The sequence below is a fragment of the Crinia signifera genome, chromosome 8 (genome assembly GCF_055691185.1).
Source record: "Crinia signifera chromosome 8, ASM5569118v1, whole genome shotgun sequence".
NCBI classification, from domain to species: domain Eukaryota; kingdom Metazoa; phylum Chordata; class Amphibia; order Anura; family Myobatrachidae; genus Crinia; species Crinia signifera.
The window spans coordinates 63,936,533-63,948,988 of record NC_139224.1 but is presented as its reverse complement, the minus strand read 5'-3'; the positions used below and the strand labels follow the sequence as shown (position 1 = coordinate 63,948,988).

At 45.6% G+C, this 12,456-nt stretch overlaps 1 long non-coding RNA gene across 1 annotated transcript; it reads right to left on the bottom strand.

Annotated features, from left to right (window-relative positions):
- Positions 1 to 10,633: 10,633 nt before the first annotated feature.
- Positions 10,634 to 11,900, bottom strand: LOC146027018 (uncharacterized). The gene is made up of 2 exons (XR_014454627.1): positions 11,765 to 11,900; positions 10,634 to 10,811 (listed from the first exon to the last, which is right to left on the bottom strand). It is a non-coding gene; the product is annotated as an uncharacterized LOC146027018 (long non-coding RNA).
- Between the last annotated feature and the right edge of the window lie 556 nt (positions 11,901 to 12,456).

Genomic DNA, 12,456 nt, shown 5'->3' with positions numbered 1-12,456 from the left:
CTCTCCTCCTCCCTGCACCCGGAAGAGGATCAGTGCAGGGAGGAGGTCACAGGTCCGGGCAGCACTGCGCTGTGCTGCCCGGACACAGGTGAGGGGGGAGGGGGCGATGCGGGGCGGCAGGGCGTCATTGCGGGGCGGCGGTGGGATGCGGTAGAAGCCCATTGGCTTCTATGGGGCATCGCCAGATTTTTCTGGCGATGCCCCCCGCCGCGTTAAACCGGCGGGGGATGCTTACAGCATCCCAAAATGCGGTAAAAACACGATAACGGGGTTTTTACCGCATTTCTTGCTTAGAGAATCTCCCCCAAAGAGAGATAAATGTCCAGTCCTAACTGCCATGTTACAGGCTGTGTTTGAAAAAGGTCAGTAAGGAGCTGATTGGCTGGACGTTTATCTCTCTTTATCACCCTTGTATTTATCTCTTGTTAAGGCTTAATACATCTGCCCCCAAGTCAGGATGTGTATTCACAATATAGTCTCTGGGTAGCTTGCATTGTTGTGTTTGTTACTCCATGCCCATCATGGCCATCTCCCCAGTGATGTTCTTGCTTAATCGTGGATCTCACATAGGGTTTACTCAGCTTGAGCATAGAGTATCTCCTGTTTTCAGCAGTAATCATTACAATAGCCACATATTGGACTTTTTTAATACCACCTTCTTTTCATTTTGGAAATGCGAGAGTTCCATATTTGTCATAGTTATTTTATGGGGAATGTGGGAAATATCTTTGTGCCAACAATTCTCATGATTATGCCATGAATTAATGCAATAACTGCTGAGTGTCCACCTGGAACAATTGGAACAATAGCACCATAAGAATTTACCTTTTTAGCCTATGCCAACGGCATGGTTGACCTGAACTGTACTAGTGCAATAAATATATATGTAAACTCTCAATTCCTTCTCTTTAGTACGCCATACATATCCAGCTCTTTATTTTGGGTAAGTGGGAAACTCTGAAGCGGTGCACAATGTATAAACATCAAAGTCGTAGCTGCTAGTGTAGAACTACCGATTTAATCAAATAATTAGATTTTTTTCCTGAAATATGACTCAGTTTAGCCTCCAAACCATGACATTGAGGAGCGCCTGACACTGACTTTATTAAATATGTGTTTTTTTTACACTGGGCACAAAGTGCACAATACAATTATCCTACAAGCAACAACTGGAAGATGGAAAATCATTAAGAGAATATAATGGATTTGATTCAGAGTTGCTTGCAAACCAGAGGCAAATATATATTCTCTCATTTGCATTAGTGTGAAATCAGATAGATTTCTGAATACATTAAACTTACTGTAGCATTGTCAGTACCTAGATGGGTTGGGTGCCAAAAGCTGGACTAGTGACTACATACAGAAAGCTAGAAGTCTTGATGAGGTTCCTACACATGGGCCCTTATTCTGGTTCCCTCGCAAAGGCAAACGCCTTCTCAAATGGACAAAACCATGTGCACTACAGGTGGGGCAGATGTAACTTTTGCAGAGAGAATTAGATTTGGGTGGGGTTTTACTTCAAATTGAGATCTAAATTGCAGTGTAAAAATAAAACAGTCAGTATTTTCCCTGCACAAACAAAATAACTCACCCAAATCTAACTCTCTCTACACATGTTACGTCTGCCCTCCCTGCAGTGCACATGGTTTTGTCTATTTGAGAAGCAATTTGCCTTTGTGAGTGCACCAGAATAAGGGCCATGGTGTGAAAGAAGTAGAGATGAGCGGGTTTGGTTCCTAGAGAACCGAATCCCCCCAAAGTGACCTCATCCGAGGCCGGCATCGATGAAGGGTCGATCTTCCACACAATTTTTCGCATCTAGAACGAGGCCGAAAGTCATCTTGGGCAGTACGGATGGTGTAATGGTTAGCCTTGCTGCCTCACAGCACTGAGGTTATGGGTTCAATACCAACATGGCTTTAACTGTGCGGAGTTAATATATTCTCCCCGTACTTGCGTGGGTTTCCTCCGGGTACTCCGGTTTCCTCCCACAATCCAAAAATATACTGGTAGTTAATTGGCTCAACAAATTAACCCTAGAATGTCTGTGTGCGCGTGTACATGTTGTAGGGAACATAGATTGTAAGCTCCACAGGGGCAGGGACTGATGTGAATGTTCAAATATTCTCTGTAAAGTGCTGTGGAATATGTATGCACTATATAAGAAACTGTTAATAAATAAATAATAAATAATTAAATCTTCCCGCTGTCGGATTCTTGCGAGACTTGAACTCTATATAAGTCCCGGTGATTGGCGCCATTTTCATTACCGGCGACTTCAGGCAGCATGGATGTGTCTTTGCTGTCTGTTGAGAGGGGGCTGCTATGGGGGACAATACTATGGGATAACCACATAAGGTGCTACTAATGGGGGATGCTATGAAGGGGGACACTATTCATTACTTGGCATTGCTAAGGGCATTCTACTACTGTATATGGGGACTGCTATTTTTTTTAAATCAAATAAAACAATTATTTATTTAGTTTTACTGTAGGACTGCCCTGTGTGTTATGGTATGCTGTCATTAGGTCGACAGTCATAAGGTCGACCACTACTGGTCAACAGTGAAAAGGTTGACATGGTCAAAAGGTCTACATGCGAAAGGTCGACACAGAACATGTCGACTTGAGTTTATTAAAAACAAATAAGCCGACATGTGTTGACAGGCAGGGGTTTTATACCCTACCATCCATTACGACCTGGTGGGAGAACATAATAGTGTGCCAAGCTCAGCGAGGCACTGTGCCCGAAGCAGGGGATGCGGTAAACTTAGATGGTGTCCATATTGACCTATGTCGACTTAGACACCAAAAAAACATAAATTCATGTCAACCTTTTCCATGTCGATCTTTTGACCCTGTTGACCTTTTGACTGTCGACCAATAGTGGTCGATCTTATGACTGTAGACCTTGAGTTAATATTCCATAACAGTGTGCTATATCAGTCCAGTGGTGCTGCCCAGTGTCCCATAACAGTCCAAAGGTGCGTCTTGTGTGCTGTATTAGTCCAGGGGTGCTGCCATGTGTGCTGCATAATTCCAGGGGTGCCCCATGTGTGCTGTATCAGTTCAGGGGTGCTGCCACGTGTGCTTCATAATTCAAGGTATGCTTCCATGTGTCATTTAAAATTCCAGGGGTGCTGCCATGTGTCGTGTATAATTCCAGTGGTTTCACCATGTGTTGTGTATAATTCCAGTGGTCCCGCCATGTGTGCTGTATTAATCCAGGGGTACTGGCATGTGTGCTTTATAATTCCAGGGATGCCACGATGTGTGCCATATAATTCCAGAGGGGCAGTCATGTGTGCCATATCAGTCCAGGGGTGCTTTATAATTCCAGGGGTGCTGCCATGTGTCATGTATAATTCTAGGGGTGCCACCATGTGTTGTTTATTATTCCAGGGGTACCACCATGTGTCGTGTATAATTCCAGGAGTGCTGCCATGTGTTCCGTCTCCGTCCAGGCGTGCTGCCACGTGTGTTTTATAATTCCAGGGGAACTACATCTGCCCCTCCTGCAGTGCACATGGTTTTGCCCATTTTAAGAAGAAATTTGTATTGCTATCAGATCTGAATAATGGCCTGGGGGGGGACTAATTCTGCAATTTTAGCTGTTTTTATGATTTTCTTCTTATCAAAATGGCAAAACCAATCCCAATCCAAAACATAAACATGAACATGAAGGGAGATTCAGATCCAAAACCAAAACACAGAACACGAAAAATGTCTGGTGCACACCCCTAGAAGGAACTGGTAGCTGAATGCACAGGAGAACTGCTGGGTGCAGATGACACTGGGGATTGAAGAGCATTAGAAGGACTAGAAAGATGTCTGTCTAGCTTATGGGGCCAGGCTAATATCGGTAATGCAGACTGGGCTAGGACTGATCATTTTGATTGAGGCAATTATCGAATAGCTGTGCACAAGTATGGTCTGCAGTGTGCATGCGCGTGTTATCAGTGAAAACAAAGCCAGCAATGGATAGCCAAAGCTGGCCGTTTGCAAGTTGCTTGTAGACGCAGGGCATTTGGTTGCATTTTCTGGTAGTGCCCTGGAAAACGCAGGCAATGCACAGCCATTGGGAGGGAGAGCCGCTGATGTCAGGGAACAAAAGAAAAACCATTTGATGGTAAGTTATTGTGATTTAAGAATGTTTATCCGTCAGTGTGCATAGCTGCAAATATATTTGCAGCTGTGCACAGAGGCGGGGGGAACTCTAGAGGGGCAACATTTACCTGACTGCTTGGCTCTAAAGATTCACAGCCAAGCAATTAGGTCTGAATCACCTGGAATGGTGAGGTGGAATTAGTTCAACCTCCACTTTGGCCCTGCACTGTAATTCTAACAGAAAAGCATTATAGTGTGCAGATGGTGCCAAAAACCCTACCACTTGCCCTGGCTATGCCTAATGGGAGGGGCGTAATTAGGTGGCAGAGGGAAAGTAGTTCCACCCTCTCTCCAGGACCACGTTAAGCCTTGGGTGGATCACTACCAGGGCCGGATTTCCCATTAGGCCCGTGAGGCACGGGCCTATGGGCGGCACCTGCTGGGGGCGGCAAGGCATCACTCCCCCTCCCCTAACAGGACGTAATTTGTGTCTGCAACCTCAAGCAGCCGGCTCAGCCTTTCTTCCCGGCGACTGCTCTTCTACTCGGGAGCGCCTGAGCTGTGGGCATGGTAGGAGGCACAGAGCCAGGTGCTGTCTCCGTCCTCAGTCACTGTTCGATTCGGCGGCGCTTACAGTGATGATGTGTGGCGTGGCTCAGCATCAGTGCTGCTGCTGAGAGCCTGAAACACAGCAGAGCACCCTCTAACCGTGAATCAGCCTGTGCGTAAAAGCAGTAAAGCACAGGCTGGCGGCGCATGCGCAGAAGGTCATCACGGATGCTGGTGGGGCTGCACACAGCACTTCTCTCATGGTCTCCAGCCAGCAAGTCCCAGTGCCTCAACTACTGTTGTTAATGTTACCATGTGGTAGGCTGTGTGGAGCCCTTGCCCCCCTAGCCCCTGCTGCTGCCCAGAGCTCAGGCTGCCCTAGCAGGGCTTGGAAATGCTCCAGCCCCGTGTTTTTGGGCCCACCCTTTAAGGCCTGTAGCTGCCACTGTGTGGAAGTCTCTGAGGAGCCATAATTTGCCCCACTGGCCCCTAATGCCCTGCCCTAACAGGGCCATCCAACTTAACCTGTTGTCCACAGGGTAGGCTAAGTGCCACTGGCACAACACCAGGTGTCACTGGCTGGCTGTCCCAGACACCCCAGTCAGAACATGCAACTAGTGGCGTTGAGCATGAAACCCCTGGCAACGAGCAAGAAACCCATAGCAACGAGCATGTAGGTAAGTGGCACTTATGTGGCGTAATATGCAGTAAGGCGTGTGTTCTATATAATGGGAATTACAGTGTGTGGCTCAATGTGTAATGGGCAATACAGTGTTTTGTAGAACGTGTAATGGGCATTACGGTGTTTGGTAGAACGTGTAATAGGCATTACAACATGTGGTGTAATAGGTAATACGGTGTGTGGCATAATGTGTAATGGGCATTATGGTGTGTGGCGTAACAAGTAATGGGTTTTATGGCATGCAGTATAATATGTAATGGATGTGTGATGTGTAATAGGTATGAGTCTGACGGTGTAAATACGGCCAAAAATGTTGTGCCTAGGGGCAGCCTGACACATAAATTCGCCCCTGATCACTACATATATGCTTATCTTAGTAAATGTAGTGTTGTGGATATCTTCTGCTACCCTTCACTGTGTATCCTCTGACACGATAGTAGGTGGTTGCAATGAGTATCTATGGGCCTGATTAATAGATGTACACTAACCTGATGGTTAGAACACATCTCCAATGTTGGAAGGACTGAATATGCTCAGGATATGTACGGTGCATGTGCAATTTCCCATCTGTGAGTCTGCTTGCAGTTTCCCCAACTGCTGCAAAATGGACATGTTGAGGAGTTAAGAGGGTGGAATGGGAGCGTGGTAGGGCAGGGACTAAGCCAGGGTCTGCATGGCTGCACACAGATGTCCCGGTCCAGCAAGCTGCCAGGGCTCAGCCTTGATAAGTAAGCTTTGGCATACGTAGCCTGGCCAAACCAAGTCGATGGTGATCCGAGGCAGCAATGCCTCCTGTTGTATTTGCATCTTGGAATTGAAAAGCCACATATTTGAGGCTCTGCCATTACATTTAACACTGAATCAGACCCTATGACAGTAGCAAGGTGTTCCGGCTTAAGGCCACCCTCATCTGCTAGCTTCATAGCCGCAGCAACACTTGTAGTTCCGCAGTTGCTGTCATAATGAAGATAAGTAGTATTGCCCTCATTTAGTTTTTCTCTATAGAAAATCTATTGTTAGATAAACATTTTTGACCAGTTTAATAAAACGATAATACAGATACAGTACAGGTTGAGTATCCCGTATCCGAATATCCGTTATCCGAATTATTCCGAAAACCATACATTCCAGAAAGTGAAAAAAAAAAATATTTTTTGCTAAAAACTCACTGGGGACATTTGTAACAGCAGTACTGACATGATATGTAACTGGCACTATATATGTACAAGAAAATGATTGCTTGGCATTCACATTCAATATCTGAGATAGGACACAAATTTTGTTTCATGTTTTGAAACCTTGTTTTTTGAACAAATAAAATATATTTGTGTGCATTTCATGTGTTTGATGTGTTTATACAGCATAAATGCAAGATACTTCAAAATACATCATTGAAATATTGAAATATTCCAAAATACGGAATAATCCGTTATCCAAAATTCTCCTGGTCCCGAGCATTTTGGATACGGGATACTCAACCTGTATTAAAAAAAAAGTACAAAATTGTTACATTCAAATTACAGGAGCAATGGAAATGTAATAGAAACAGGAACAAAGAAAAAAAGACCAGTAAAGTTTAGCATTTAAGGAAGTAATAAAGCGCTATCAGATGAGACTGTATTATTATAAAAGGGATCACAGCAGAATTCATCTACTGTATCTAAATTCCATTAAGTGAACCTTCTAAACCTGATTTACATATGTGATACGCCGCCGGTGGGGGTGGGGGGCAGATAAGGATTACCTTGAGTCGCAGGATACTCTCGGTTCCACACAGATTCTTCACCGCCTCAGTTGTAGAGAACACACATCCGCAAGGAACTAAAGCAAGGCGTTCAGCAGTACAACTACTTACGTTTTATTTAGTGCAAAGCGTGAATAATACAATTATCATATACTTTAACAGCTGTAAACGGCCTGAAACAGCTTAACACTACAAAGCTCGACTTGCGCCCGCCTAGCAGATTTCCTTTCTTCAACTGAATATCAAAAATCTTACATTCAAGTGTGCCGCGATCTTCCCGCGTCATTGAAAAGTGGGAGCACACAACCTGCGGACCGTCAACTGGGTCAGGGGAAATAATGCCCTCACTCGGCAATACTAATAACCCTATGTGGGCCTAGCCACCTACGCACATGTGATCACAATATACATGGCATATAACACATACAAAATACAAATATTAACAAGACATGCAATATGACCTTACAACGTATTTTACTAGCACTATCTTCAATGTGTCCCTCCTAGGTGTACACCTTAGGCTGATGTCCCTGGGCGAAGGGCGAATACTGTAAATTTAAAGATAGAAACTTGCTCCTGGCGATATGAAATATGGCCACAAGATGGCAGTGTGTTCCTTTTTGGTAGGACTACTAATAGCAGTGTCTCTACACTTCAAGCAACCTTCCCCAGATTTAATGGAGCTAGCGTGGGGCTCTTTAATAGTGCAGGCAATAGGTGGGGGCTGCCCTTACCCTGCGGTGGGTTCCCCTTTGTGTGTCCGGAACGCTGCATGTCCAGGCTTGCGCCCACTTGTCCTCCTGTGGGGTGTTTTAGGGTGGCGTGAGGTACTGGTACCCAGGAAGGTAAGGATGGGGGTAGTAGCCTTCAAGCGGGAGTGGTACAGTGTCCTGCGTGGCGTGCGGGGTCAGTACCTGATGCAGGAGCACGTTGCAGGCTCCTGCCCGTCACGCTTCCACCCACGCGGTGTCCGGACGGCTGTCTATCGGCGCTGGCTGGAACTCCGTCTCCAGATCCACGGCAGCTTCTGTCTTCGGCCAGAGGGTGCACTAGTGTGGGCGCCGCATCGTTGCCGCACTCAGTCACCCCTCTGGCTGCTGGATGTCCCTGCTGGGAAGGGCGGCATTAAAAACATGGTTGCTTAGCAACCCTGTTCACACGGCCCCCGCTGGACAATTTGGCCCAGGTCGGGGTGCCACACATACCTTTTGAAATGCACCTGCACAACTTTGGTATTTGGTGTTATAAAGAGGTAAAACTTGATTAGTAACTCCAATGTGTTACAGAACTGAGAGGTAAACTGGTACATTTCATTTTAATTGATTGCATTTTTTAAGAAAAATGGTCAGTGCTTCAAGGCGTTAGGTGTTCCAATAAAACCAAATAACAGTGACAGTAAAGGTAACTGACGTAAATATATTACCAAATGGTTGATGCCTAGTGACAGAATAATAAGTCATAATTAAAAGTCCTGCCATTTGCATTATAGTAGAAATATGGCTCGAGGAGGCAGAGATCACTGGCATAAATACTAGGCCCGAGTCCATCGCTGAAGTGTGGAAATTGCTATTCAGTGATTTCTGCACTTTTGTGCAGGCTTGCCCGATGTAGTGTGCATGCGCTAGCACTGAATCTGCAATCACAAGAGATGATAGTTTTAGTGCTGGCTGGGGCAGCAACGGGGCGCTGATGCGGTGTTTCAGGACGCAATGTTTTGTAGAAGTGGTCCAGCAGCAATGTATCAACACATTCAGCCGTTATGACCCAGGCCTGCACCTGGTTTGGCAGCTAGAGAAGCGCTCACATTATAGCATTGTACAGAAACACTGGCAAGCAGGGCGGCCTTGCCATGTGCTGGGCGCCCCCACACAGCCAAGTTTTGCAAAACTGCAGCTAAATCTGAATCAGGCGCACATACTGGTATTCATTTCACAGATCATATTTTAGTCATATGATCCCTAAATAATTTGCACTAATGGGAGTAGTTCTGGGGCTGAACATTTTATTTATTATAAAAGCAGAAAAAAAAATCTGAATATTTTTTTAATTAAGACTTTTAGAATGGGCTAAAGACGTACAACTCTTCACGAGTGGAATACAACTCCTGTTCCCTCTGTAATTGGGCATACACACAGGGCCTTATTCTGATTCATTTGTTCGGATGCGTGCACGTACTCTTGCGAATGAACCAAACCCCGTCTTGCGAATGGTTAGCATGCAACACCTATTCGCACGCCAAATTTGTTTTCAAGGCTTGCTTTTTACATGAACATTCATTTGCATGCCAGTGGAAACATCCCCCATCTTTCTACAGACGCCGACCATCGAAAGATGGAAAATGCGCCCGCATATGTAAGGGTGGCTTAGACCACTCATACATATGAGCAAAGAAATGTAGGGAATTGAGTGGGCAGCTGACATCCGGCCAGGTCAGCTGTCCGTCCCCTGCACGTGCGTCACTACCGCATTGGCATATGTATGCCCAGCGTTTTACATATATGCTAATGCCCCAGCCCAGCACCCCACTCCCCTCTCCACCCCCCACTCACAAGGCTGGGAGCATGCACTTGGCGACCAAACTTCTCACCGAGTTCGCATGTACCCAGCGTATACACATGCGCAGAAATGCTGCTGCTCTTGCGCATACACAAAACATCGGTCCCTGTGTGAATGTGCATCCTAGCGAATTAACCAGAATAAGGTCCATAGTGTGATATTAATTACCTATATGGAATATATAGTCCATAGTGGTAAGAAACATAGTAAATATTGCACCATGTGTATACAGCTTGCGATGCCGATGTGTGCCAAGTATCACAATAAACAATAGACTGTGCAAGGAGTTCAATTCTGACAAGAACGTGTACAATCTGTTTCTAGTATTATCAAAATTGGCCATAGCTAAAATCATGCATAGCCACTTTACACGCAGTATATACATACTGTATAGTCAATATCAGTGGTTCTGGGCTCCAGGGAGTTCAAGGCAAATCACATAGGCCCTTATTCTGATCGGTGCGGATATTCCCGCATTCTTACGGAGCGGTCCGCACGCTACGGTGTTTTGCCGCATGCGGCCATCGTCCGTAGAAACGCCCACGTGTCCTCCGCATTCGGACGGACTCACTCTTTAAGAACAGGGCGTGTTTACGGACGACATACAAACCATGCGTGTGCGGGAGAAACACTCCGATTATGCACGGTATTACAGAGTATTACAGAGTATGCTCGGAAATACCGCATCCGACCGGGAGCCAAGCGGTGCTACCGCCCGTAAGCGGAGTATTTACGCCAAAAAACCCACTATTAAGTATCTTCTGCAAGACATCACATGACCCACTTATTCAATTACCTATCCTCATAAAAAACTGCTTATTTGGAATTGGAATCAATTAAATGCCAATATATCCTTACAAGCATGCCTAACACATGCATTGCACACATTAACCCTTACAGCAATTTAAGTGCAATGGTTTGTATTACACCCTGTGTAAAAGATTATAAACAATCTACACATATACTGTTTAATGTGCAAAGAAAACCAACAACTGTGAACTTGCATAAACAATTTATTAGAAAACACAATGAACATATAAATAAAAAAATATCAAATAATAAATTAAATCAGCAGATCTCTGAGGTCCTGCAGGTCGGCTAGCAGGAGCCTCAAGTGGTGCTCCGCCCGCAGGAGGGCCCCACGCACCCCCTCATCTGCCGGTGTGGTGTCATCTGTGGGCATGTCAAAGGGGCAAAAATTAGTCATGTTATTCATGCATACATTTCACATACTGCGACATAAATTGCACAAATGCTAGGTGACATGTGTATATATATATATCTATCTATGTAGAGAGATAGAGACACACATAGATAAATAGATATGACACATACATAATACATACATGCACATACATAATACATACATGCAAACTTATTTACTACATACTGTCTTTTTTTGCCTCTACCCTTTACTCTGCAGAAGACATAACAGTCATAGTGTTTCTTCTCAGTCACAACCCACCCATGACTAACCAATGACAAGCATGTCATGGCCTCCGTCAATAAGAACTTGTCACAATCTGCTCAGTCTAAGTTCAGTGATGGTTCGTGGCATGGGAGTTATGCAAATGTCAGGAATGCACAGTACACATCCTCAAAATCATAATTCTGTCTAAACCAACCTACAATTCTGTGAGGGCAAAAAAACAATCTGAACTACAGGGGGTGTTTAGGTAGAGGAGGCTCCTGGGACACTGGCAACTTCTGACTCCATTCCAAGGTAGGCCGGGCCATACTCCATTTATAGCATACATCCTAGAGTTTATAAATAACATTCACCAACAATATAGATTCCACTATTTGATGGGTCATAATCTACGATTGCAGCAGGTGAATTTAATCCACAAATGATCCACTCATCCCTTTACTCCAGGATCCTGTTTAACTACAACGGTTATGTGGCAGTCAAAATGGAGCTCCAACCCATCCCACAAACCTGTGTAATTGAGAGGTGTCCTGGATGAAAGGGATGCCTTGGACACCCCATCTAACCCGTACCTGTATCTGTAGCTACCCACTTTGGGGTCTATATGAATAGTATTGGAACAAAATTTTTAATCACCAGTGCTACATAACAAATACCAGTACAACTACTTCATGAATGATGCATTATGTAAACATACCGATCTGCTGGGACTCCGGGGCTTGGCACGCCTCCTCCCCCTCGGAATTGGAATCCTCTGGGGCAACCGTGGCCTCCTCAGCCCCCTCCTCCGCCAGCTCCTCTGCCACCATGACCACGTCCACCTCCTCCGCCACAAGCACCTCCTCCTCCACCTCCTCCTCCTCCTCCACCTCCTCCTCCTCCACCTCCTCCTCCACCACCACCACCTCCTCCTCCACCTCCTCCTCCGCCACCAACACCTCCTCCTCTGCCACCAACTCCTCTTCCACCTCCTCCACCACCACCTCCTCAGGCACCTCCTCCTCCTCCACCACCTCCTCCACCATCTCCTCCAACATTTCCTCCTCCTCCACTTCCTCCTCCTCCTCCACCCTTGCCGCCACCTCCTCCTCAGGGTCTTGGGCCTCCTCCTGGGCCAGGTCTGCCTCGGCCTCTTCACGGGCCTGTCGGGCTCGGGCTCGTGCTGTGTGGTAGAAAAAAAAATCATGGTCAATGTCGGGTCATTGGGGCACATGTATTAATCCATAACAAGACATACATGGAAGGGTGATAATGATGGCAAACGATGCAGGCAAGTAGCTCCTTACTGTTAATGGACTCAAAAATGTGACATTTAAATTATTATGTGATTGTTAGTAATTTGTTCAAACATTACAACCCTGGCATTTATCAATGTGTAACACATATTAG